The sequence below is a fragment of the Alligator mississippiensis genome, chromosome 1 (genome assembly GCF_030867095.1).
Source record: "Alligator mississippiensis isolate rAllMis1 chromosome 1, rAllMis1, whole genome shotgun sequence".
NCBI lineage: Eukaryota > Metazoa > Chordata > Crocodylia > Alligatoridae > Alligator > Alligator mississippiensis.
Window position 1 is genome coordinate 486,417,106 of NC_081824.1, and position 24,725 is coordinate 486,441,830.

The following is a 24,725-nucleotide window of genomic DNA, read 5'->3' on the forward strand; positions in this document are numbered from 1 at the left end:
CTGGCACTGCCAGCACCCCCGCCCCTCGGGCAAGCAGCAGCCAATCTCCGGCTCTCGATTCCCGGGGGGGCGGGTACACGCAGCTGACCGGCCAATGGTAGAAAGGTGCCAAGCTCCCGGCCCCCCGCCCGGCGAGTGACCTTACTTTCAGCCAAACCTCAGCTAAACAAACCGCTGATTCATGGAAACGTTTCTGAGCATGAGATCTTCTCCGAGGTGTCCTAGACCACGACTACTGCACTGCCGCCGCGAATGTGAGCGCAGCGTGTCTGGTGTGCGCTCGTCTCCTGCAGCCGTGCAGCTGAGGGGCAGCAAGTCCCGTGCAACGGTGTGTTACTTAGAAGAACTGCTCACAGGGATAGAAAAGAATAAATACTGTGTGTGTGTGTGTGTGTGTGTGTGTGTGTGTGTGTGTGTGTGTGTAAATGTTGTTTGTCCTTCGTGGGTGAAGGCGACCGCGTCCGCGGGGCGGGGGAACAAGAGGGAAAAGAAGTGGGAGAGAAAAAGAGAAGGACAATGAAGAAAAAGGGAAGAGAACGAGGGGGGACCGGAGCTAAGACGCGTGGGTACGTAGGTGACTTATAAGTGCAATCTTTGCCTGTACACACGCACACACACACTTCTTTGCTTAAATCCAGTATAGTATTAGACCAACTCAAGAAGTTGGAAAAATGCTTTTTAGCGAGCTTTTCGGTGTAAACACTGATTGATTCCTACCCTAGACTCCAGACCCAGAAGCAACGACGCACTGTTTTCACCTCCCAGCCCCCGAGGACTCAGGCATCCGAGCCCCCAGGTCTCACCCCAGCCCCTCCCTCAGAGATCCCAGGCGTCCAGGCCCTCAGCACCGCCCTGGCCCCGCAAAGACCCAGGCATCTGGGCCCCTGCTCTCGCGCCCTGGTCTCCTCTCCGCACCCCTGTCATGAACCCCGCAGGCACAAATCTTCAGTTTGTCTGTAAAAGTCATGTAATCTAACCCATTACTTTTTATTTTCACTTGCATTACAACAAATACCATTTTCAAATCACCCCAAACCGCAATTCAAGTGTCAATGATGCACCTGGGACCGCGCTGCCACCGCCCCGCCCTCGGGCAGCCAGCAACCAATCGCCTCCTTTCATTTCCTGGGGCCGGAGACACGCAGGGGGGGGGCCGATGGAAACTTGAATCAGCCCTGCCGGTGCCCCCCACTCCCGACCCGCCGCCTCTGCCCCCCCCCAGTCCTGCCGGTGCCCCCCACTCCCGCCCCGCCGCCCCGCCCCCCCATCCCTGCCGGTGCCCCCCACTCCAGACCCGCCGCCCCACCCCCCCAGCTCTGCCGGTGCCCCCCATTCCCGACCTGCCTCCCCTGCCCCGCCGCTCCTGCTGGCCCCCACTCCCGACCTGCCACCCCTTCCCCCCCCCCCCAGCCCTGCTGGTGCCCCTCACTCCCCACCCGCTTCCTCTGCCCCCCCAGCCTTGCCGGTGCCCCCCACTCCTGACCCACATCCCCTGCCCCTTCAGCTCTGCCCGTGCCTCTCTCACCCCTAAGGGACCCCCACTATGCCCTCCCCATGCACAAGCCCCACCCCTAGGGCTGCAGGCCCCATCCACCAAGTCCAGCTCCTCCAGTTCTCTGGGGGCGTCTGGGGCAGGGTGATCGCCTGGATGGAGCAATGCTGAGCTGTGCTGGCTGCACGCCCCCGAGATATCACTGCCCCAGGACAGGGCCGGGGGTGTCTGGGCTACACAGGGCTGATCCTGCTGCCTCAGGCAGGGCTGGGGCTGGAGGTGCCCCTGCAGGTCCCTTCCCGCCCCTGGCTCAGGGATTTGGGGCGAGGAACCCAGGTGTCCGGGAGCAGGCAGGGAGCTGCTTCTGCTGCTCTCTGCCTTTTTTAACACTTGCTCCCCTCCCAGTGCTGGGGATACTGGTGATGCCGGGGCTGTCCAAGACATCAGGAACAGATGGGACACCTGTACAGAAGGTCCACACCCTGGTGCCTTCTTCCAGTCCCTGTAAAGACTGGGGAGGCGAGGAGCTGACAGCCCGGACGCCTGGGTTCTCCCCCAGCTCTGGGACAGGAAGGGAGACTAGTTGGTTGGAGCAGGGGGAGTTGGGCCCCTTGGTTCAAAGGGGTGACCCCATTATACCCAGTCCCAGCACCACCCCACAGCCAGCTGCATTGGGAAGCCTGGTTATACCCAGCCCCTAGTGCCTACCCCAGAGCCAGCCACATCTTAGCCCCCTGCTGTACACAGTCCCAGTGCTCCCTTACCTGCTGGGATGGGTCTCACCCCACGTGCTGTATGGTGGGTGCTGGGGGGGGGGGGGCATGTCTGCCTGAACTCTCCCCCTCCTTCCATCTCCTGCAGCTCCCACGTCTTCTGAGGTTGCAGCTACTTCTCCAGTTTCTTCCACAGTGACCGACCACACAAGGACCGTCTCTGACCTCTCCAGCCATCCATCTCAACTATTCAGCCTGTTTCAAATGCTGTCAAGAAGGGGGGGGGGGGGAGGGAGGGGGCGGGGCGGTTGGTCACCATTAAGGCAGCACAAGTATGCACACAGGAGAGAAATGGGTGGGTGGTGCGACTAGCTCTGGGGTGGGCAGTCACAGCGAGGTATAACAAGGGCCTGAGACCATGCAGCCCCTGGGGTGGGCACCAGGCTGGGTATAACAGGACCCCGGTGCGGCTTTCTCTGGGTGGGTGCCCCTCCTGGCACCATCTCAACTTCTTCCTGCAGGAGCAGCGTTATGACAATCCTGGCTCCCACCCCTGGCTAAGGGGTCCTGCTTGGCTCAGGGGTGGGGATGGGTCTCAGGTCTGCCCCCCTCTGCTCTTGGCCCCCCACCCCACCATGGACCCCAGTGGACCCAATCTGGGGGGAGGTGTGTGCTCCCATGGGCCCTGCCTCTGACCTGTTCTGTGCCATCCCCCCCTCCCCCCACCAAGGGTCCTTAGTGCAGCTCTGGGCTGGCAGCAGGACACGAAGGGGACAGCAGGCCCAGCTGCTGCTACGTGGGGCTGGCTGGGAGCTCCATATGGGGCCGGGGGGAGGGAGAGGGGCAAGGAGACTTGCTGGTGGGCAGACATCTGTCCCCCGCTGCCCAGCCCCTATGGATCCAGGAGGCATGGTTTGGACAGAGAGAGAGAGAGAGAGAGAGAGAGAGAGTGTATGTGTGTGTGGATACCAGGGTGTTTGGGGCGAGGGTGTGGGGGTGTTATGTGATTTCACCACCTCTCTGGGGCGCCTGTTCCAGTGCTTCACCACCCTCTTCGTGAGAAAGTTCTCCCTAATATCCAACCTCAGGTTCCCGTGCTGCAGCTTGGCAGTGGGTCTGGGAATTGGGGGTGCTTGGAGGCTGGGCCCCCTGTTTCCTCCCTTCTCCCCCAGGGCACCGCTGTACCTGGGTGCTGCTGGCTGTGGCCTCCTGGATAGAGACGGCGCTAGCGCCGGGCCAGGCCTGGCACTCTTGCCTCACCCGGTGCTGCCAGCCGCCTTCCTCTTTCCCCGCTCATTGCTCCTTATCCTGTTATCTGCCCCCACGGAGAACAGTCCAGCTCCATCCTCTTTGCAACCCCCTGCAGGGAGGTGAAGCCTGCTATTCAATCCCCCTTGGTCATCTTTTCTCCAGACTCAGTCAGCCCAGTTCCCTCAGCCTCTCTCCACAAGTCCTGTGTTCCAGCTCCCCAGCTATTTTCATTATTCTCCGCTAGACTCTCTCCCATGTGTCCACATCCTTTGTGTAGTGGGGGTAGGGGCCCACAACTGGACAGAGGACTCCAGTCCTGACACAGGGGAAGAATCACTGCCCTCCATCTTCCGGCAGCGCTCCCGCCAATGCAGCAGCCCAGGATGTCGTTAGCCTTCTTGGTAACAAGAGCGCACTGCTGGCTCCAGTTCAGCTATTGTCCACTGTCACCCCCAGGTCCTGTTCAGCTGCCCAGCCAGTCACCCCTAGCCTGTCCCGGTGCATGGGATTGTTCAGTCCTAAGTGCAGGACTTTGCACTTGTCCTTGTTGAACCTCATGGGATTTCTTTTGGGCCAATCCTCCAATTTCTCGAGGTCACTCTGAATCCCAGGCCTACCTCCAGCATATCGACTACTCCCCCAGATTGGTGTCATCTGGAAACTTGCTGAGGGTGCACTCATCCCAACTTCCAGGTCATTAATGAAGATATGGAACAAAACCAGCTCCAGGACCAACCCCTGGGCACACACCTTGACACCGGCTGCCAACTAGACATTGAGTCATTGATTACCACTCTCTGAGCCGATGCTCCAGCCAGTTTTGCCTCTAAGCATCCTGTTTGACCACTCAAAACCCGTCATCTGTAATTAATCTAGAATTGCAGGAGCTTTAGAGAAACACATCTTCACACCTAGACAAATCCAAAACGAGCCAGGCAGTTTAACAGCTGTAATGTCACGGTTCCCCTTTTCTTCGGACTTTTGATCAGCCAACCATCAAGGGAAAATGCTTCGAAGCTGGACAATTAAACAGTATATGAACTAAGCAGATTTGCCAGCAAGGCTCGTGCAGTCCAGGGAAAACCAAGCAGCCGTCCTGCACCCAGCCAAAGGTGAAGCACCCAGGCTTTGAGGCAGTACAAGAACCGCCTCCTGCCGCCTGCATGGGTCAGCTAAAATAATACCAACAGTAATAGCTCATTTGATACTGGGAAAGAGGCTTTTTCTGCCGCTCAGCTTTGTAGCGTGTTGGTAGTTATTAAGACAAGCCGCTCTGCTATTCATCAACCCAGTGTTGCGTCAATTCTCAGAGTACCAGGTTTAAAGCCCCATGCAACAGTGTCCCCCCCCCCCCCTCCCTTCCCTCAGCCTCGCCTGCCCATCCTGGCCCCTGGGCACTAGTGAGCGGCAGGTCCCGGCGCCCCCAGATGTGCCTGTCGTGGGGAGGGGGCTGGCATGGCTGAGAAACACCCCCCCCCTCCCCCACAAAGGCTACCCCTGTCTTTGCTGTGATTTTGGTGGGGGGGGCTCTGGTGCAGCGAGGACATCTCCTCTGGCAGGACCTGGGCTGCAAGGGGGTGCAGGTAGGGCGCTCGCCGTGGGGAGAGCCTGGGCTGGTTCTTGGGTGTGGGGCAGGGGGCTGGGGGCTGAAAGCAGGGGCCAGCCCAGGACGATTCGGTTCTCTGCGAGGCGGGGGCGCGGAGAGCGGGGTGCAGCCTGGGTCTCCGGTATTAGGGGCTGTCCAGTGTGCGGTTTCCGTGTGACACCCGTGTCCCCGGGATGGAGCTGGGCCCCTGGGAGCTGCTGGCCGTGGCCCCAGTTCTCTCCCGACACCCCCCATCGCCCCAGTGGTGCGGGCTTGCCGCAGCGGGTTGTGCGGGGACTCCCCGAGGCGGCGGGGCAGGAGACGCAGCTCAGCTCGTGCCGGGAAATAGCGCAGAAACGTGGAAAATGCGGGGAAAGGTGGCGGCGGCTCGGAGAGAGTGCGTGGCCCAGGCCCGCACCAGCGCCGTCTGTACCCTGGTTTCTGATGCAAATTCGCTTCGCAGCCACTCCGCCCTGCGCCCCCCGGGAGTGCGCGCGGGGCCGCGCCAGCAGCGCCGGGGACAGCGGCGTCCTGGGGGAGAAGGGAGGGAGCAGGGCACCCGGGCACCCCCAATTCCCAGACCCCCGCCCCGTGCCCTACAGCGTCCGGTCCCACAGCCCCGCTCTCGCCCCAGCAGGAGAGGGGCACACCGCGGGGTTTCAACCTTTTTCATGCAAGTGCCCTGACGGCCGCTGCCCCAAGGCGCCAGGGTTGGCACAAGTCCCCAGGGCACAGAGTCACCTTGCTGGTTCTGCTGGGCACCAGGGGCTGGGTGCGCTCGATGGAGACCCACTCAGCCAGCACCAGCCCCTGCCCGGCCCTGCTGCAGCACCCACAGGGTGCCTAGGTTTGCAGGTGGGCAGGGCCAGCAGGTGCAGCGGGTCTGGGGGCATCAGGGCTGAGTGCAGTGGGGCTGCACGGAGCAGTGTCTCCCAGTATCCCCCACTGCTTCCCAGTGCTTTCCCAGGATCTCCCATTACCCCCAGTGCCCCACACAGTGCCTCCCAGTATCCTCCAGTGCTTTCCAGCATTCCCAGTATTTCCCATAGCCCTCAGTACCTCACCCAGTGCCTGCCAGTGTTCCCCAGTGCCTCCCAGTACCCTTCCAGGCTCCCCCATTAACCCAATGCTCACTCCAGTGCCTTCCAGTGTCCCCCAATACCACCCAGAATTCCCCAGTATCTCTCAGTACTCTCCCAGGATTCCCCATTATCCCCAGTGCCCCCCCGGTGCCTCCCAGTTCACCCCAGTACCCTCCCAGGATCCCCTCCAGTGCTGCCCACAGTGCCTCCCACTACCCTCAGAATTCCCCTCAGTACTTCCCGACATTCCCCAGTATTTCCCAGTACACGTCTAGGATTTCCCATTACCCCCACCGCCTCCCAGTATCCCCCACTGCCTCCCATTAACATCCCAGAATCCCCTATTACCTCCAGTATGCCCCCAGTGTCTCCCAATATCCCTCACTGTGTTCCAGTATGCTCCCAGGATTCCCCATTGCCACACTGTCTCTTCCGGTATCCTCCAGTAACGCCAAGTATTTCCCAGTATCTGCCAGTAGCCTCCCAGGATCTCCTATTACCCTCAATCTCATCCCCCCCCCCTCGCCACCCAAGTGCCTCCCAGTATCCACCCAGGCTACCCCATTACCCCCAGTGCCTCACCTCCCAGTACGTCCAAGTATCCCTCAGTACCTCCCAGTATTCCCTCAAATCTCCCAATACCTTCCCAGGATCTCCCATTACCCACAGTGCTCCACACCCCACAGTGCCTCCCACTAGCCCTCACTACATCCCAGTATCCTCATAGGATCCTGTATTACCCAAGTGCCTCCCCCAGTACTTCCAGTATCCCCCAGTACATACCAGTACCCCCCAAGATCCCCCATTACCCCAATGCCTCCTAGTATCCCCCAGTATTCCCCACTATGGCCCAGTACCCTCCTGGGTCCTCCCATTACCCGGTTCCCCCCAGTATACACCAGTGCCTCCCAGGATCCCCCATTACCCTTAGTGCCTTCCCCTATTGCCTCCCGGTAACATCCCAGGGCCTCCATTACCCCCAGTATACTCCCAGTACCTCCCAGTACATTTCAGTACCCTCCCTGGATCCCCATTACCCACAGTGCCACCCCAGTGGCTCAAAGTATCCCCCACAGCCTCCCAGTATGTTCCCAGGATCACCCCATTACCACAGTGCGCCCCCATCAGTGCCTCCCAGTATCCTCCAGTATGCACAGATATTGCCTAGTATCTCCCAGTAGCCTCGTGGGATCTCCCATTATCCCCGGTGCCACTCCCAGTACATCCTAATATTCCCCAGTGCCTCCCAGTATCTCCCAAATACCCCAGTGTCCCTCCCTGGTGCCACCCAGTATGCCCAAAAAGATTCTAGTCTTCCCCAGTATCTCCCAGTACCATCCCAAGATCTCCCATTATCCTCAGTGCCCCCTGCCAGTGCTTCCCAGTATCCCTCAGTGCTTCTCTTCCCAGGATCCTGCATTACTCCCAGTGCTCCCCCACCAGTGCCTCCCAGTACACTCGCAGGATTCCCCATTATGCCCAGTGCCTCCCAGTATCTTCCAATGTCACCCAGTAGGCTCCCAGGATTGCACATTACCTCAGTGCCCCCACCCCCAGTGCTTCCCACTATTCCCCAGTATGTCCTAATACCCTCCCAGGATCTCCCAATACCCCCAGTGCTGCCCCCGAGTGCCTCCTACTGTCCCTTGGTACATCCCAGTACTCTTGTAGGATCCTGTATTACCACCAGTACCTCCCTCATTGCCTCCCGGTATCTCTCAGTATCCCCCAGTATGCCACACAGGATTGCTCATTACCTCCAGTACCCCTGCAGTGCTTCCCAGTATCCCCCAGTGCGTCCACTACCATGCTACGACCCTCCTTGTCCGAGTTGTGGGGAGAAGAAGGGCCTCCCGGGGCTGGATCAGTCCAAGCGCCGCGCACACAGCAGACCTCAGCACAGCGCTGCCTGCTCCCAGGGCAGCCCCTCCGCGCAGCACCCCGGGCAGGGCACCCAGCACCTCCCCTCGTGCAGGGCACCCGGCCCGACGCGGACGCACGACGGCTCCCTGCCCCGGAGCGGGGTGGGCCGAGTGCGGGGCTGTGCGGGGCCGTGCCGGGGACGGGGGTGTGGGGCAGCACGACTGGGCGGTGGGACACGGTGTGCGGCCCCTCCAGGCCAGGCCTATGCCCTGCGGGGTGGGTCCCGTCCCTCCTTCCCGGCCCTGCCCTGCCCCGCACCCAGCCGGCTCTGCCCCGTCTCGTCCCGTCCCGTGCTGGCGGCCCCACCGCCCCCTCGCTCCGCGCCCCCGATCCGGCCTCGCGCGACCCGGGCCCTTCCGCGGGGCGGGCCGGGCAGGAGAAGAGAGCGGTTGGGCGGCGGCTCCGGCGTGGGGCGGTGGTGCACGGGGCCGGGCCGGGCGGGGTGAGCGGGCGCAGCTCATCCCCGACGCGGCCCCGCTCAGTGCGGCCGGGGCCGGGGCCGGCGCTGCCCGGGCGGTCGCTCTGCTCCGCGCTCCGACTCGGCCTCGGCCTCGGCGCTGCCGGGAGGGTCGCTCGGACCCTGTCCTGCGGGGGGCGGCGGGGTGTGAGCCCGGGTGTCTGCGGCCCCGGAAGAGCGAGGAGCTGCCCCCGGGCGGGATCACGGGGGCAAAACCGTCCTGCCCGCGCCCCAAACGCCTCCACCCCACGGGCCCGCAGACACCCGGCCGGTCCCGTGTGACCCCGCTCCGTGTGCGCTGATCCGGCCGCCCACCCGTCGCACGCGCGTGTGTCGTGCCGCGGGAGCGCTGGTGGGCACTGCACCACAGGTGCGCTGGGCGGCTGGGGCCCGGACCCTGGGTCCTCTGAGGGGGAGGGGCTTGGGGTGGAGCAGAGGGGCTGGGGGCCGGATGCCGTGCTTCTCCGGCGCCTGCGGGGGAAGGGGCTGGTGGGGTGGGGGGCTGGGGGCCCGAACCCCGGGGTTTACAGAGGTTGAAGAGGCTGGGGGGAGGGAGCGGGGCGGTGGGGAGGTGGCTGGGGCCGGACCCCTGGGTTTGCTGAGAGAAGACAGGGCCGAGGGGGGAGAGCTGAGGCCCAGCGCGACCTGCTGGCACTCGCCGCCCGCGGCTCCGGTCCCGCCTGCAGCACGAGCTGGGGGCAATGGGTGGGCTCTGCTGGGGCTGCCAGCCTTCCCCTCCCGGGGAGGTTTAGCCGTGCCAGGCAGGCTCCTCGCTGCCCGCCTGTCCCTGCACGGTGCTGCCCGGGGCTCGCTGCCGCCCTCCTGCCCCTCAGCTTGCAAAACACCTTGTTTATAACGCGGAGGAAACGCCTCGGACACTGCTCGTCCCTCCGCCGACACTGCTGCGGTTGCCTGCGGGAGCTCCCGCCCCACTGCCGCCGCCCCTGCGAGCGGCTGCCCTGCTCCGCTACCCTCCAGGGACAGGCGTGGTTCATGAACGGGGCTGATCGAGTCTGCAGAAGAGAAGACGGAGGGGGGATTGAATAGCGGCCTTCAACTCCCTGCGGGAGGGTTGCAAAGAAGATGGAGCTGGCCTGTTCTCAGTGGGTGCAGATGACAGAACAAGGAGCAGTGGGCTCAGGCTGCAGCAAGGGAAGTTGAGTTTGGATATTAGGAAAAACTCTCAGGAGGAGAGTGGTGAGGCACTGGAGCAGGCTCCCTAGGGATGTGGTGGAGTCTCCATCCTTGGAGGTGTTTAAGACACGGGTGTCCCAGCCGTCTGCAGAGGGTTCGGGATTGAGGGGGGGGGGGTAGAAAGGTAAGAACGGTTTATTGACTTAACAAAAACACAACTAGGCCTAGTAACAAAACAAACAATGACAGACAAAAGCAATTAGCCTGGGCAACTTATCGGCAGTCTCCTCCGATGCCTGATATACAGCAAGCTTCTTTTCCTCAAAGTTCAGCGAAGTCAGGTGTCCCCGAACAACACTGTCCAAAGGGGTACCGGAATGGACCCTGGGATGCAGTTCTTGGGCTCTTCGAGGTCCATGGGCCCACTTATCCAGGCAACAGCTAACTAATTCTTTTATAGAGCTGTCTCTTCCTTCTGAATGGTTTCCAGATTTTCCAGCCAATTTAAAGCTTCTGAATGATACTGATAACGTACAACCACTCAGATTTCTTTTACTTCAACTGTCCTTAGACTGACCAACTAGCAGTACAAGCCTTGCATTTCTTTGAAAAGGTAATTTTAACTACTCCACAAGGCCGTACTACTTCTAGGCTTTGCTAAATTTACTAGGCCTTACTTTATACAAGGCCTCACTACATCTTAAACTTTAATTAGGCTTTTAGCAACAACATATAGCTTAATATTTAAATAAATATAGAAAAATACTTGATATAATCTTCATAGAGCCTTCAGCAAGCACCTTTATCACGCAAACATAATTTCAGCTGTCACACACAGGTAGAAACAGCCTCGGCTGGGATAATGTCATTGGGGCTGGTCCTGCTTGGAGCAGGGGTTGGGCTGGATGAGACCTCCTGAGGTCTCTTCCACCCTCGTTTTCTAGGATTCCTGGAGTCTGGGGCAGTTATAGGGGAGAGGGTGTCAGGACCCAGGTGTCTGGGACAGTGAATGACTGTGGGGAATTGTTCAGGAAATGGGTTGAGGAAGGCCCCAGGAGTCCACGGCATGGGGTGTGGGTGGGGAGCGGGGGTGGTACTGGGATAGGCTGGGTGATGAGGGGGTGGTTCTGGGGATCTGGGACCAAACCCAGGTGTTTGAGGCAGGGCAAGAGTGGTGGAGGTGGAATCGAGGGGGGGGGGGGGTTGCAGAAGAGCCCAGGTGTCTCGAGGGGTGCTGGGGGGCTTGGGGTGCAGCACCCTGCACCCCTGAGATGCCCACAGCCCAGTGCCCCTTCCCCCAGGGGTCCAATAAACTGTTCTTGGCACTGTCTGCACCAGTGTCTGCGCCCGCAGTGCCGGGAGCCTGGATGTCTAGGTTCCCTAGCTGTAGGAAGGGGGCGGGGTCTCCTTACCCAGCAGGGGGGCAACAGATCCATGGGGCTGATAGTACCCCCTGCCCTGCTGGGGCTGCAGGTCGGGAGTGAGGGGCATTGGCAGGGCTGGGTGAGTGAAGGACTGTCGGTGCCCCTCACTCCCAACCCACAGCCTCCTGCCTGTTAGTGTAAATCAGGGTTTGGCAATTATTTGGCCAGAGGGCCACTCGGGGAGTGTTAGTGAGCTGTCATGGCCCCCTCACCCCCACCCCCCAACAGCTCATAAAACTCTCTATGTGGCCCATGTGCATGGCCAGGTGGCTGGGACAGGGCCACCAGCAGGCAGGGAGCAGCATCTAGGAGTGGGACGGGCAGGCACAGCCAGGGCTGGGGCTGGGATCAGGATCCCAGGGCAGTGACAGATTGGGACCAGGACCCACACGGGCAGGGTGTGTGGCTGGGTGGATGGGATGGAGCCACAGGTGGGCAGGGAGCCACAGCCAGAGGACGGCTGGGCTGGGCTGGGTATGGGGTTGGGATTGCTGAGCAGGGACAACACAGGACCAGGGCCTGGGGCAGAGCCACCATGTGCTCCCTGCATATCCCTGCCCATGTCACCCCGTGCTCCTGATCCCATCCCCAGCCCTGCCTGTTGGCTGCAAAGGACCAAATCACAGGATCATAGTGAATTCTAATTTATTGTACAGGATGTGAAGTTACCAATAAAATCATAAAGGCAAACTTTGAATTATGAAGGGTACTGGCCACTTTAACACACTGACACACACACACAATTGCTGCAATGTAGCACCGATGGTGTTCATACCTCTCCGGGGCGCTGGAGTCTGCTGTTGATGGTCAGCTTCCTCCAGGGCAATGTCATCTCCAGAAGGGGGTCGCCTGCTCGTCCTTCTGTCTCGGTGGGTTGGGTGCTGGATGTGGGCGCCCCTAAGGGTCATGCTTCACTGCCTTTTATCCCTCTCTGGCAGACTTGTGCAATCCCCCAGCTTCGTCTTGGAAGCCCAACCTGGAGGTAGCTGTCCCACATGGGTCTTGAGTAGTGCATGACAGCAGTTAGTCACAGTCCACGGGAGTTTTGCCCAATGGTGCAGTTTTGGGAATCCACCGTTGACGTGATTGATTCAATGGCTGGAGGCTTCAGGCAGCTTGATTGGCTTAAAATGGCTTGTAGAGTAGAGTTTCATGATGGTAAGTTCCTCCGGTTAGGTTATTGTCAATTAACAGCCAGAGGCTCTTGCTTTCTCATGCAATTATCTATTGACTCCTACTCACATTCACTCAAGGGACCAGCCCAATATAGCAGCTTTTATCACTTTACAATTACAATTTCAATGCAGTTTTTAACAATGGTCCAGGGTACAACTTCACTACAGGGTGTACATTCCTTAAGGGTTTAAAAGCATAAAATCTAAAAGACAAAATGCCATGGCAAAGATGAAATATAAAAATGCACTGTGAGAAATATATAGAAGTGCAATGTGAGGTCATGAGGATCAAAGGCTGCTGGGGACAGCAAGTGAGTTAGGTTAGCACCAGGGTATATTTACAGTCTTTGAAGTGTATATTTTAGTTCTTTTCTTTTCTTTAGTGACATTTGCTCAATCCATATGTAGATGTAGTTTCTAGGTTTCTCCAAAAGAAAGCCACTTCAGCTTTCTGGCTTGCTCGCACACCCATGCAACGAGTGTGCTAGATCTCTGCCGATACTCAGAAGGAAAAAGAAATGCACAAAATGGGGGGTGCAGGCAAGAAGGGGCTTCTTGTTACATGCCCTCCTGTCCTAGTCCTGGATGCAGCTCCCAGCCTGTGCTTGGCCCCATCCCATGCACCCAGCCATTCGTCCTGCCCAGGAGGGACCCACTCCTGGTGGTGGGTGCACAGTTGACGGCCTGGGTCCAGCAGTCCAAAGGAACTGCTTTTGCTGCAGCTGCTGGGAAACAGAGTCAGGAGCCCCCTGAGTGCCTGGGACCAGCTGTACATGCTGCAGCCTGGGCTTCCCCTTGCTCCTTGGCTGAGCGGGGCCACCTGGCAGGTGGGTGTCTCTACACATGCTCCAGGGTGGGGTGGGAGTTTGAATTAGAGTAGCTCCTGGACAACTGCTCTAATTAAAACACTGCAGCATCATTTATTAAGTGTCTCGCATTTCAAAATGGCAGTGGGGGCACTTTATGCATGTGATTATTTTTTTTCTTTGAAAAAATATATTTCTCTCTCTCTCTCTCTCTCTCTATATATATATATAGTTATATATATATATATATATATATATATATATATATATATATATATATATACACACACATCCTTTATCAAAAACTTTCCATCGCACCCTCAAACCGCATTAACAAAACCCATGCTCCTGCTACAATAAATGCCTGCCATCACCTGTGCCCCCCCCACACACACACACCTACCCACTACCCTCCCCTACCCCAATCACAGTCCCTTAGTCCAAGCCCCGACTTGGGGTTCTCATTCTCAGTTCATTCATGGTCCTCGTTTTTGTCCTTGTCGCTGTCACTTCTGCTGCTTTGATGTTTTTGATGTTGTCGTCCTCGCTATCTCTGGGTCCAGTTGTGTTGCTGTCCCCTTCCTTCTCCCTGTCCACTTCCCCTCCCAGGGGGTCTTTGAACAGCTAGTGCCACATGTCCCTTCTCCAGGTGGAGTTGACTGCATCCTCTCCCACCACTTTCCTGGAGTTGGACTGGAGTTTGCTCAGAAACATTTTGACACAGTCTGTTTCCTCAAGCTCCATGTGTCTGAACACCAGCAGGCTCCTGCATTGCCACAGGGTGCTCCTGTCGCAAGACACAGACTGATCAAAGTGGGTTGTCTGGGATCCCTGAGGTTCATTCATAGGTTCATAGATGTCAGGGCCTGGAAAGGACCTCGGAAGACCATCGGGTCCAGCCCCCTGCACTAGGCAGGAAAGACAACTGGGGTCAGGTGAGCCCAGCAAGGTGACCGTCCTGTCTCCTCTTGACGATGTCCAGGGTACAAGACTGCACCACGTTTGCAGGGAGCTTATTCCACAGTCTGGGCACCCTGGTTGTGAAGAAGTTCTTCCTAATGGTGAACCCAAAACGGTTTTCCAGGCGTTTGTGGCCATTACTTCTGCTTTTTCCCTTGGGTGTCCTGGTGAGCGGTTGTTCACCGAGCTCTTGATGTATGTCTCTGATGTAGTGGTAAGTTGCTACCACGTCCTCTCAGCCTCTTCTTCTTTAGGCTGAAGAGTCCCAGGTCCCCCAGCCTCTCCTCAGATGGTCTCTCATCATACAGGTGGCCCTTCTCTGGACCCTCTCCAGGTTTTTCACATCTTTGTTGAAGAGCAGTGCCCAGAACTGGACACGGTACTCCAGCTGCTTCTCACCTACGGTGGAAGGATCACTTCCCTGGTTTGACATGAGATGCATCGGTCGATGCATGCCAGAGCGCGGTTTGCCCCGCTGGCTACAGCATCGATCGCACTGTAGTCAGGTGTGGCAGGCTCACCAGAAGCCGCCCAGCTTAGAATCACAGAACTGTAGAACCAGGAAGGACCTGGGAGATCATCCAGTCTGGTTCCCTGCCCAGGCCAGGAACTTATTGGGCTCGGACAAGCTCAACATGCCTCCTCCTGAACACCCCCAGGGATGGCGACAGCACCACATCTGCTGGGAGAGCATTCTCAATGCTGGCGACCCATACAGAGAAAAGTTTGTCCTTGTATCTAGGCTGAATTTGCCCTCTATAAGCTCATGTCCGCTGGTCCATTTCCTGCCTTGAGGTGCCTTCCTGAAGAGTTGCTCCCCAGATCTTTGTGTTCTTGCCTGACGTACTTGTCGGTGGCCATCCAGTCACCTCTCAGCCTTCTCTTACCTAAACTGAACAGGCCCAGCTCCCCAAGTCTCTCCTCATGGGGCCTGTCCTCCATGCCCTTGGCCATGAGGGTGGCCCTTCTTTGTGCGCTCTGGAGCTTATCCACATCTTTCTGGAAGGTGGTGCCAGAACTGGACGCGACACTCCAGCAGGCCGGCTCCGAGGGGCTTCAAGCGACTGGGGGGCATTCCCACAACCAGGCACTGGCAGGGGAGAGCATCTCATCCATACGTCCAAAGATGGCTGTTGGGCAGGGATCCTGGCTTTCTCTGATAACAAATCCAAATGAAGCACCATGATGAATATATTAGTGATGTTTCATTTTGATCCCAGAAAAATGTGGATTTTGGGTTACTTTTTTTAATCCCAAAATGGGGAATTTTCTTTTAGCAGAGAAAACCACTACAAGAGGATGTGCAGAAGTTGGGGGATGTCCATAGGAAGGAGTAAAATAATTGCACCTGAACCAACATGCGTGGCCTTGGACAACCCCCTCCTGCCCAGTGGCAATGGGGGGGGGGGGGGGCGTGGACCCTTGACTAGTTTCCAGATGACTCCCGTTAACTCATGGCAGGAATTATTGACATTGTGCTCACTCCAGACCCCAGGGGCGGGGATCCCACCCTGTCTGGGGAAGGCCTCTCTCTTTGTGGAAAGAATTGTGTACCCTTTCCTACCTCTGGGACTGAGCCCCTCAGGCAAAAAACATCCTTCAGCATCAGCCCCCTCTAAATCATTCATATAAGGCAGGAGGTAAATGGATTTTTTTCTCTCCAAAAATGGTAAAACAGCCTCTGCTCGAGCTTCTACGGCAATAATCACATCTGAGCAGAGACCAGGGACTGGAAACCAGGTCCCTGATGCTGCAGCTCAGACCCGGGACGCGGGTGTGCAGACCATGGTCCCTGCTGCCCTCTGCAGGCTGGAACATGCATGTGCACCGACACGCGTGTGTGCTAGGTCGTGCTGTCCCATGGCAGGGAATAAGCACCAGGGTGTTGCTAGTCCCCGTGGGGAACCCTGTGCTGCCAGGCTGCAAGGCCCCTACCTCATCCCCGCTGTCACAGGATGGGCTGCTGCACCCACACCTCCGTGCACCGCAAGGCTGAGTGCCCCATGGCATTCCCGTGCTCCACGACACAGCTGCCCGTCTCTCCACGGCCAAGTGTCACAACCACATCCGCATCCTGGACTTTGCCAGCGAGAGCCATTGCTTCGTGTGCAGCATGTACGCCTTCGACTCCCAGTGTAGCTTCATTGTGAGTGACCCGAGCCTCCCTCCAGTGGCCCCCACCCCACACCCGGGCTGGAAGGCACTGCAGGGCAGCAGCCGGGGAAGGCCCCTGGCTGGCAACCTGGCAACAGAAAGGAAAGAGCAGAGGAGAAAATCCCCTGGGTCCCGGTATTGAGCAGGCGAGGGCAGAGCTGAGTGCCACCCTGCTGCTGCTGGGGGAAGACGGGGACAGGAGACAGGGGGGGACCAGGGGCTGAGACTCCTCTGCCTTCCCCGCAGAACGCGGCCAGTTTCAGCGGTGTGGAGCAGCAGGACAGCAGCTGGGGCAAGTGCCCCTTCAAGCCCACGCAGTGCACGGCAGCCACCATAGCTGGTACTTCCTCAGTGCTGCGGCTGTCGGGGTGGGGGTCTGAGCCGGGGGCCTGGCCTGGTATGTAGGCGGGGAGCAGGTTGGGCAGCAGCGGGGAGCGAGCCATGCCAGGGCAGGGCTGGAGATGGGACATGTCACACCCTTGCCTTGCTGAGCAGCGAAGTCAGACTGACCAATTTATAATTGGCAGGGTCGTCCTTCTTTCATGGGGCTCTGAAGAAGCTTATTTGCACAGCCTCACAATCATGATTTTTTTTTTTCCTTTCTTCTAAACAAGGTAAACCCTGCAACTAAACGTGCTTGTTTCTGTTGCCTGCATACAAATTGTTGAAGCTGCTTATCCCACTTCCTAGCTGCATTTTAGTCTTCAATCAAGACATCCAGCTTCACAAAAAAAACCAAGCTCCACTGAAATGAATGAACACCACATTGTGCAGAGAACTGTGGACTAGATGGACTTGTAGTTTGCCACAGTGATTATTTTATTCATTGAACAGGAAATTCCCCCTCAGCAAGGAGCACAAAAGCAGCACAAATTTTGACTAAATTAATCCTAAACTAGGTTTGGTCTTGACATTAAGAAGCAGAAATGGGAAGCATATGCATGGCAATAGTAATATTTTTACTGCTGCTGCCTCCATCGTATTTGATATAGGTAAGAAACTGACACATTAAGAGAAAAATAAGATAGTTCATGCTATGATCTAAACACTTTTGCTTTGGACAGCTACAACTAAAAAGGAATCACGTCTCATCTCATTCTTAACTTAAGTTGTAGTTCTGACCATCTGCAGCAGAGCTGTCAGGAAAGAGGACAGTATTACAAGTCACTTCCTGCTCCCTCCTTTGTTTAGGCTAATTTTCATACTCACAGAGCACCTTTTATACAAATGACCTTTCCCACCCAGGAACACCATACCATCTTTCAATTCTCCTGTGCAATATGAAGTTACATTTCTACCTGGGAGAAATTTTACAATCTTTGAATTCTCCTTCGCCTGAAGAAGAGCGTTTGGGCCCAAAAGCTTGCAAATATATTTTCTTTGCAACTATCTAGTTGGCCTAATAAAAAATATTGCCTTTACCCCAAGAGTTTTGTCTGCCTATGCCTTTAGTAGAGGTGCACTGATACATCGGTCCAATATCAGATTGACACTGTTATTGCAGGGCCCTTGGCATGACTTTATGAGTGCTTGTGGTGCTCGGGCCAAGTGCCAGATGATTGGAAGATAGCCAATGTGGTCCCCATCTTTAAAAAAGGGAGGAGGGAGGACCCAGGCAACTATAGGGCCATCAGTCTTACCTCAATCCTGGGGAAACTCTTTGAGAAGATCATCAAGGAGCACATCTGTGATGGGCCAGCATCGGGGATGATGCTCAAGGGCAACCAGCATGGTTTCATTAAGTGCAGGCCATGTCAGACCAACCTGATTGCCTTTTACGATCAGGTCACAAAAGCATTGGATGCAGGTGTCGCCATGGATGTAGTCTTTCTGGACTTCAGCAAGGCCTTTGACACTGTTGACCACCCCATCCTCATTAAAAAACTAGGCGACTGTGACATTGATGCCTACACAGTCAGATGGATTGCAAATTGGCTGAAGGGTCGTACTCAGAGGGTGGTGGTGGATGGGTCATATTCGACCTGGGGGGAAGTGGGCAGCGCAATCCCCAGGGCTCGGTCCTTGGGCCCGCGCTGTTCAATTTCATTATCAGCTATTTGGACAATGGGGTGAAAAGCAACCTGTTCAAATTTGCTGATGATACCAAAATTTGGGGAGAGGTGGGCACATTAGCAGGGAGGGAGAGACTGCAGAGAGACCTGGATAGGTTCCAGGGGTGGGCTAACAAAAACAGGATGCATTTCAATACTGACAAGTGTAGGGTGCTGCACTTGTGCAGTAGTAACCAGCAGCACACTTATAAGATGGGAAACTCCCTTCTTGAGAGCATGGAGGCAGAAAGGGATCTTGGAGTCATCATTGACTCCAAGATGTACATGGGCCGACAATGCAAGGTCGTGGTCGACAGGGCCAACTGGACCTGATTGTGCAACCACAGGTGCATCTCAAGTAGGTCCAAGGAGGTGATCCTCCCCCTCTACGTGACACTGGTCAGGCCGCAGCTGGAGTACTGTGTCCAGTTCTGGGCACCCCACTTCAAGAGGGATGTGGACAACATTGAGAGGGTCCAGAGGAGGGCCACCCGCATGATCCGGGAACAGCAGGGCAGACCCTACAGTGAGAGGTTATGGGACCTGAACCTGTTCAGCCTTCACAAGAGAAGGCTGAGGGAGGACCTGGTGACCATCTATAAACTCACTTGGGGGGACCGGAAGGGTTTGGGGGAGACCTTGTTTCCCCTAGCGCCCCCCGGGATAACAAGGAATAACGGCCACAAGTTGTTGGATAGCAGGTTTAGATTAGACACGCATAGGAACTACTTCACTGTCAGGGCGGCTAGGATCTGGAACCAACTTCCAAGGGAAGTGGTGCTGGCTTCTACCCTGGGGGTCTTTAAGAAGTGATTCGATGCCTACCTGGCTGGGGTCATTTGAGCTCAGTTTTCTTCCTGCCCAGGCAGGGGGGTCGGACCTGAAGAACTACAAGGTCCCTTCCGACCCTACTTCTATGATTCTATGAAAAGCGCAGCACAGGTGGTGAGGAGCACAGCCCCGCAGCTTGGAGAGCTGCCTCTAGCTGGTAAGTCTAGTGTGGTGAAAGTGAAGGGGAGGAGGAAGGGGAGGGGCATGTGGGGGCAGAGCAAGGCCCCCGTGGTGAGGAAGGGTGCAGGGCTGGGGCAGGGACAGGGTCCGGGGCAAGCACTGCTCAGCCACCGTGAGCGTGGCACAGAGCCGTGGCTTGTCCGGGGGGTGCAGGCAGGGAGGCAATTCCCACCACTGTGCACTGCTCAGCCAGGAGCCGCAGGTTCACCACTCACCCGCTCAGCCAGCGGCTCCTGACACTCATCCAGGAGGGCATGGAGCTGGGGGTGTGCAGGGCGGCCTGGGGATCTGCCAAGTTTTTCCTGGCAGGGTGGGGCTGCTCTGGGAAGGGGCTATGGCAAATTTGTGGCTGCAGCCCCACCCCATAGTCCCTTCCCAGCGCAGCCCTGCCCTGCCGGGAAGAGCTTGGTGTAGCCTCAGCCCCAGCCTGCCTTGTGCAGATGCAGGGCACGCGCCCCTTCTGCCCTCCAAGACAAGCGAAGGGAGCTGCAGGATGAGCAAGCGAGCACCAGACGAGCAGTGTGCAGCGGCAGGAGCTGCTCCCCCTAGACGAGCCGCAGCTCCGTGCTTCACCTGCCCCACCCCTGCCAGGCAGCGCTTGCCCAAGCCCCTGCCCCAGCACCACACCCTCCCTCACCATGGGGGCCTTCACCTGCCCCCACAGCCCCTTCCCTTCCCACTCCCCTTCCACCACACCAGACTTACCAGCTGGAGGCAACTGTCCACGCTGCTGGACTGGGTATTGGAAACCGGATCGGTATCAGCCAATATGCCTCCTTAAAAACTGGCTATCGGTATCAGCCACAGAAATCTCTATCGGTGCACCCCTAGCGTTTAGATCAACATGGCTACAACCAATATCCTTAAAACTGCACACCGCATTCTGTTAAACTAAATATTTACACATATACTTACCACATGTAGTAGTAGCAATGTCAGCCACTTTCTGAAAGGCATCCAAGAACGCAGCAGCTGCTACTATTGTAGTCCTAAACGTACACAGATAAAACATTAGCAGTGTCTCATTGCTGCCTATTTAATTGTTGCCAAAAAACATTCAGATGTATTAAAAAAAAAAAAGCTAGTGTGAATTTGCAGAGATAAAAGTATAACAAAAAGACCCTCTGTTTTATGTTTGATTTTAGCCCACTCCTTCCATGAATTCTTAATCTCTTCCTTGCTCTGGGCTGGCACTATGGACCATGCTCCAACAATGCTAATGCTGTGCTGGAATTGCACAAAGCAGGTGCTACTTCAAAAGGATGCAGCCAGCCCCTTTCAGCTTATTTCATCTGATGAACTTTTTAAGCAGTCAAACATGAAAAAGAATCTAAACAAATTACACTACGCTAATTAAACTGCAAATTAAGAGAGACTGCTATTTCCAGGAGACACTTGAATGTTTTTAGGATAAATGCCCAGATTAAAGCACAATAATCTCTTTGCAATCCCAGCCCAATGCCCTCTGGAAACAGGTCATTTCTGAGTTCTCATTTGCAGAGCATCAGAGCATCTGCTTCTCCTGCAAAAGGAAGGGATTTCTTCCAAGATTTCTCTTCACGCCATCTGGCAGTCTGGGGACTAATGAGAAACGACTCTGACTTCCTCTGTGAATCCCTAGCCAGGGCCAACTGTTTTGTCTTTTTCCCCGCTTATAGGCAGGCCAGCACTGAATCAGATTTGGCAGTCTTGAGTATCAAGCTAACTGGATATATCCCCATCTTTATCCTCAAAGTGCAAGCTGTCTTAATAGCCACATGTGAGTATGCGTGCACACACATATATTCTGGTACAGCAACCAAGCAGCACCTACTGAAGAAAGCACAGGTGTCTGTATAGCTGGAAAAGGGACCCAGAAAGCCAATTACAAATAAAAATCTGCCTGGTACTGATGACAGTAACAGCACAAGTAAGTTCAACATATCTTCCCCAAGAGACAAGGTGATGAAGGTGTATGAGCCAATGGTAGCAAATCCTAGCAAAACTAACCAAATCTCCTCTCGTGTAAAAAGACCAGGATGAGGAGGGCTCACTAGCTGTTACCAGCCTCTGAGGATACCTGTGCCAAGAGGCAGTAGTGCAAGGACATTTCCACAGCACCCGTGAGATGGGAGCTTTGCTCCTTAGCTGCAGAGCTGCTCCCTTGTTTTGGCCAGGAAAAGAACTCAAGCGGGTTCTCTGCTGCACAGGACAAAGCATGCTTCAAAACCGAGGATTATCTCCATGTAGCTAGAAAACCTTACAGCCTATGGTCCCTGGACTCTTACCCTCAATGAAAAGATGTATGGATTCTGATTTCTAAGTTCAGTTGCTCTAAATAAGCAGTTCTTAAGACTTACACACCCTATGTTTGTGCCAAAGCTTTCCTCCTGATTTAGAGTCTGGGTATCCTGATTTAAATGAAACTAGGACAAGACTTGAGGGATAAAATAGGAACTGGGACACAGCAGTACTTCATCCTGGTGGATTATCCCTATATCTTATGTTGCTCCAGTGCACTACGGTCTCTAGGTGTTCTGGGGAGGCAGGAAATAAAAACAAGCCCCAAACAGCCAAAGGCCCGTAAAGAGGAAAAGCATCCATTGCATTTCCCCCCTCAATAGTCTCCTTGCTCATTCCAGCCTAAGGTTGAAAGTCCTCCTAACCCCGCAAAAGCAAAATGCATTAGCAGAGAGCTGCAGGGAACTCAGCCACAGTCCACAAGGCCCATAAGTGCTGAGAAAGGAGGAGCTTTCCAGAAGAAGATAAAAATGTGCAAGCAGGTCAGATTTTCCTGAAGGTCTAGTCCTGGCCTATCCTCAAATGATGCTGTACATAAAATAGTCATATACAGTGGGACTACAATGTTTTGGGCTCTCTCCTGGCTTCTCCACCTTCTCAAAGATGGTTTAAGAGAAGCGATGACCTCAAAGGGACTGGACGGGGACTCTGAGTCCTGCTACTTACAGGTCACGCCGAGACCGGCTGAGGAGAAGAACAAGAAAGGAACCAGAGTTTCCTTTAGCTAACGGCTAACACTCACCCATGGGGTCGGATCCTCTTTTCATATCCAGACTGTCCCAGTGATGTTGCATTGTCAGATTACTTCAAATTGATGGGTTCAATTTTTCATCTTCTCCAGCTTGTTCCTAAGGAGATGCCACCTCTCCTGACAGGAAAGAAAGTACCCGAGCCCCTTCCCTCACCTGAGATGATACACGCTCTCCGCTATCAAAGGTAGGGGCAGGAAATGAAATGAAGACATAAGACGAATGTTTCCCACAAGAAAACAGGAGATCCTTAGATGCTAAAGTGTCTGTGGACAGACGGCCAAGACACGCAGGCCAGAAGTTGTCTGTGAGGCATGGGTTTACACTTATGCTCCCTATTGCTCTAGGCAATGCCAACCTGACTGGGAGGGGGCTAGAGACCCTGCCAGTCTACCCAGCAACCAGTGATGCATTTCAAATTGATTGGCTGCCAGCCAACAGTTGCTGGTCTCCATTGGACCAGGTAAATGAGATCATACGGTCTATATAAGTTAAGAACTGCCCAGGAGGAGGAGCATGATGTCCCGTGATGAAAACTCAGGGACAGAAGAGCTGGACCGTCTGAAACTTACTCTCTCTCTTGAAACTCATGACCAAGGAACTGCCTGCCTCCAGAGGGAATCTCCACCTGCTTCTGGATGATACTTGTGGGTAAGCTACCTGAGATCTGACGAGATATATAGGCTGCAATAACTCAGATGCTTGATCAAAGGCTACCCAGCCATGCCAGTTTGCTCTATGGGATTTACCTGACATTGCTTTACCCTGGACCCTATACCAACCCTAGTCCTTGTAACCAATAAAGTTCTCCTTTGTACCTAGTGTGGGAGACTTATTGGGAGTGGGTTTAGATTATGCTGTGGGGTCCCCTTGGTTCGGCTAAGGGAGACCACTACTTGTGCTTCACACTGAGGAAAGCACCCCAGGTTCTTGAAGTGGGTTGAGTACCCTCAAGGGCTACTAGGCCTCTGTTTCCCAGGGGCACAAGGCCAGCATCAGTCCAGACCTGGGTGGTGGCAGCATTACCCCCAGGCTAGGGGATGTGCTACAGGAAGAGGGTTGGCCACACGTAAGGCACACCTCCAGGGAGGCACTTGGAGCCTGGAAGGTGGTTGGGCACAATGAGGTGGGTGGCTCAGCACAGGAGGACCCCATACTGCCCCCCCCACCTTCACACCACCCAGCTGAGCTCCCTGCTGCCGATGCCCCCCTGGGGTGCAGACTCTGCATTGCCACCAGTCCCAGCCCCATGCTCTGCAGTCCTGCTCAGCTGCAGCCCCTGCCACTTCCCTACCTGCTTCCCAAAGACAGCAGACCAGGAAGCAGAGCAGGTGCCTGGGGCCCCACCTGGAACCTGTTCCAGCAGGGCCAGGCCCTTCCAGCCCCAAGGGTGGGAGCGAGGCTCAATAGGAGATGTTTGGGCCGTGTCTACATGTGGGCACCTTGTTCTCGCCTTCATGGGTGGAAGGTCTGGGCAGGGCATGTGTACCACTGACAGGTTGTCTGCATACCACTGCTGGTATGCGTATCAAGGCACTGAAACCACTGCCATAGAGATGATGTCCCAGAGTACAGAAGGGATCATGAAGGACTTAAGCAGGGAGAGCACAGAGCAGAAAACCTCCAGAACGTACCTCCGAGAAGGGACTTGCAATCCATGGGGTGAAGGAGGGGAGGGCTTCCCTTAGTCACTGCACCACCCCTCTTGCCAACCAGTCTCCCTGTGACCTACAACCTATAGCACCCTTCTCTCTCCATCCAGGGGAGATGGTAAGGGCATTCATGGGCAGCGGCAGCAACACCAGGCCCTTGAGCAGCCTCCCCATGCCCCACCCCACCCCCTCTGCCAAACGCTTTGCTCCCCACTAGTGCCTTTGCTCGTGGCTAGGGCCAGCTCAGACATCTCGTGTCCTGCTCCTGTTCCAGGGGAACAGAGTCCTGCAGCTGCCTGTGGTGCAAAAGCTGTGCTATGTGGGCTCTTGTCTCTGACCTCTGCCTCCAGCATCTGGGGCTGGGGTTTCTGGCTCATGCCCACCTTGCTTGCTGCCTGACTTGGGGGCAGCCACTGGCACCTATCTCAGCAGGAGCCCCAGAGTGCAGCCCAGCTACCTCTGTTTGAATGTCCTCCCCTGGCTTCTGCACACAGGAACAGCTCAGGGACTCCCAGGGAGGGAGGTCTCCCTCCCTGCAATCCTCCCTCCCTGGGGGGAACAGGGGTCAGTCCCCTGGGGGTTGCAGGGGTCCCTCCAGTAGCTGTGCAGCAGTATACGTCCTGAGGATCATCATGCAGTCAAATGGCTGTGGCACTTTCAGGAAGGCCTCAGTATTCTGAGTGAGAGATTACAATGTGCTGCATTTCACCAGGGGAATATTTTTATACTTTCCCCACCCTTCCACAAGGGAGGTAGGACCTGCCACCAGCTGCACCTCCTTCACCCCTCCTACCCCACTGCACTCACGTAAGGGACTCTACTGCCT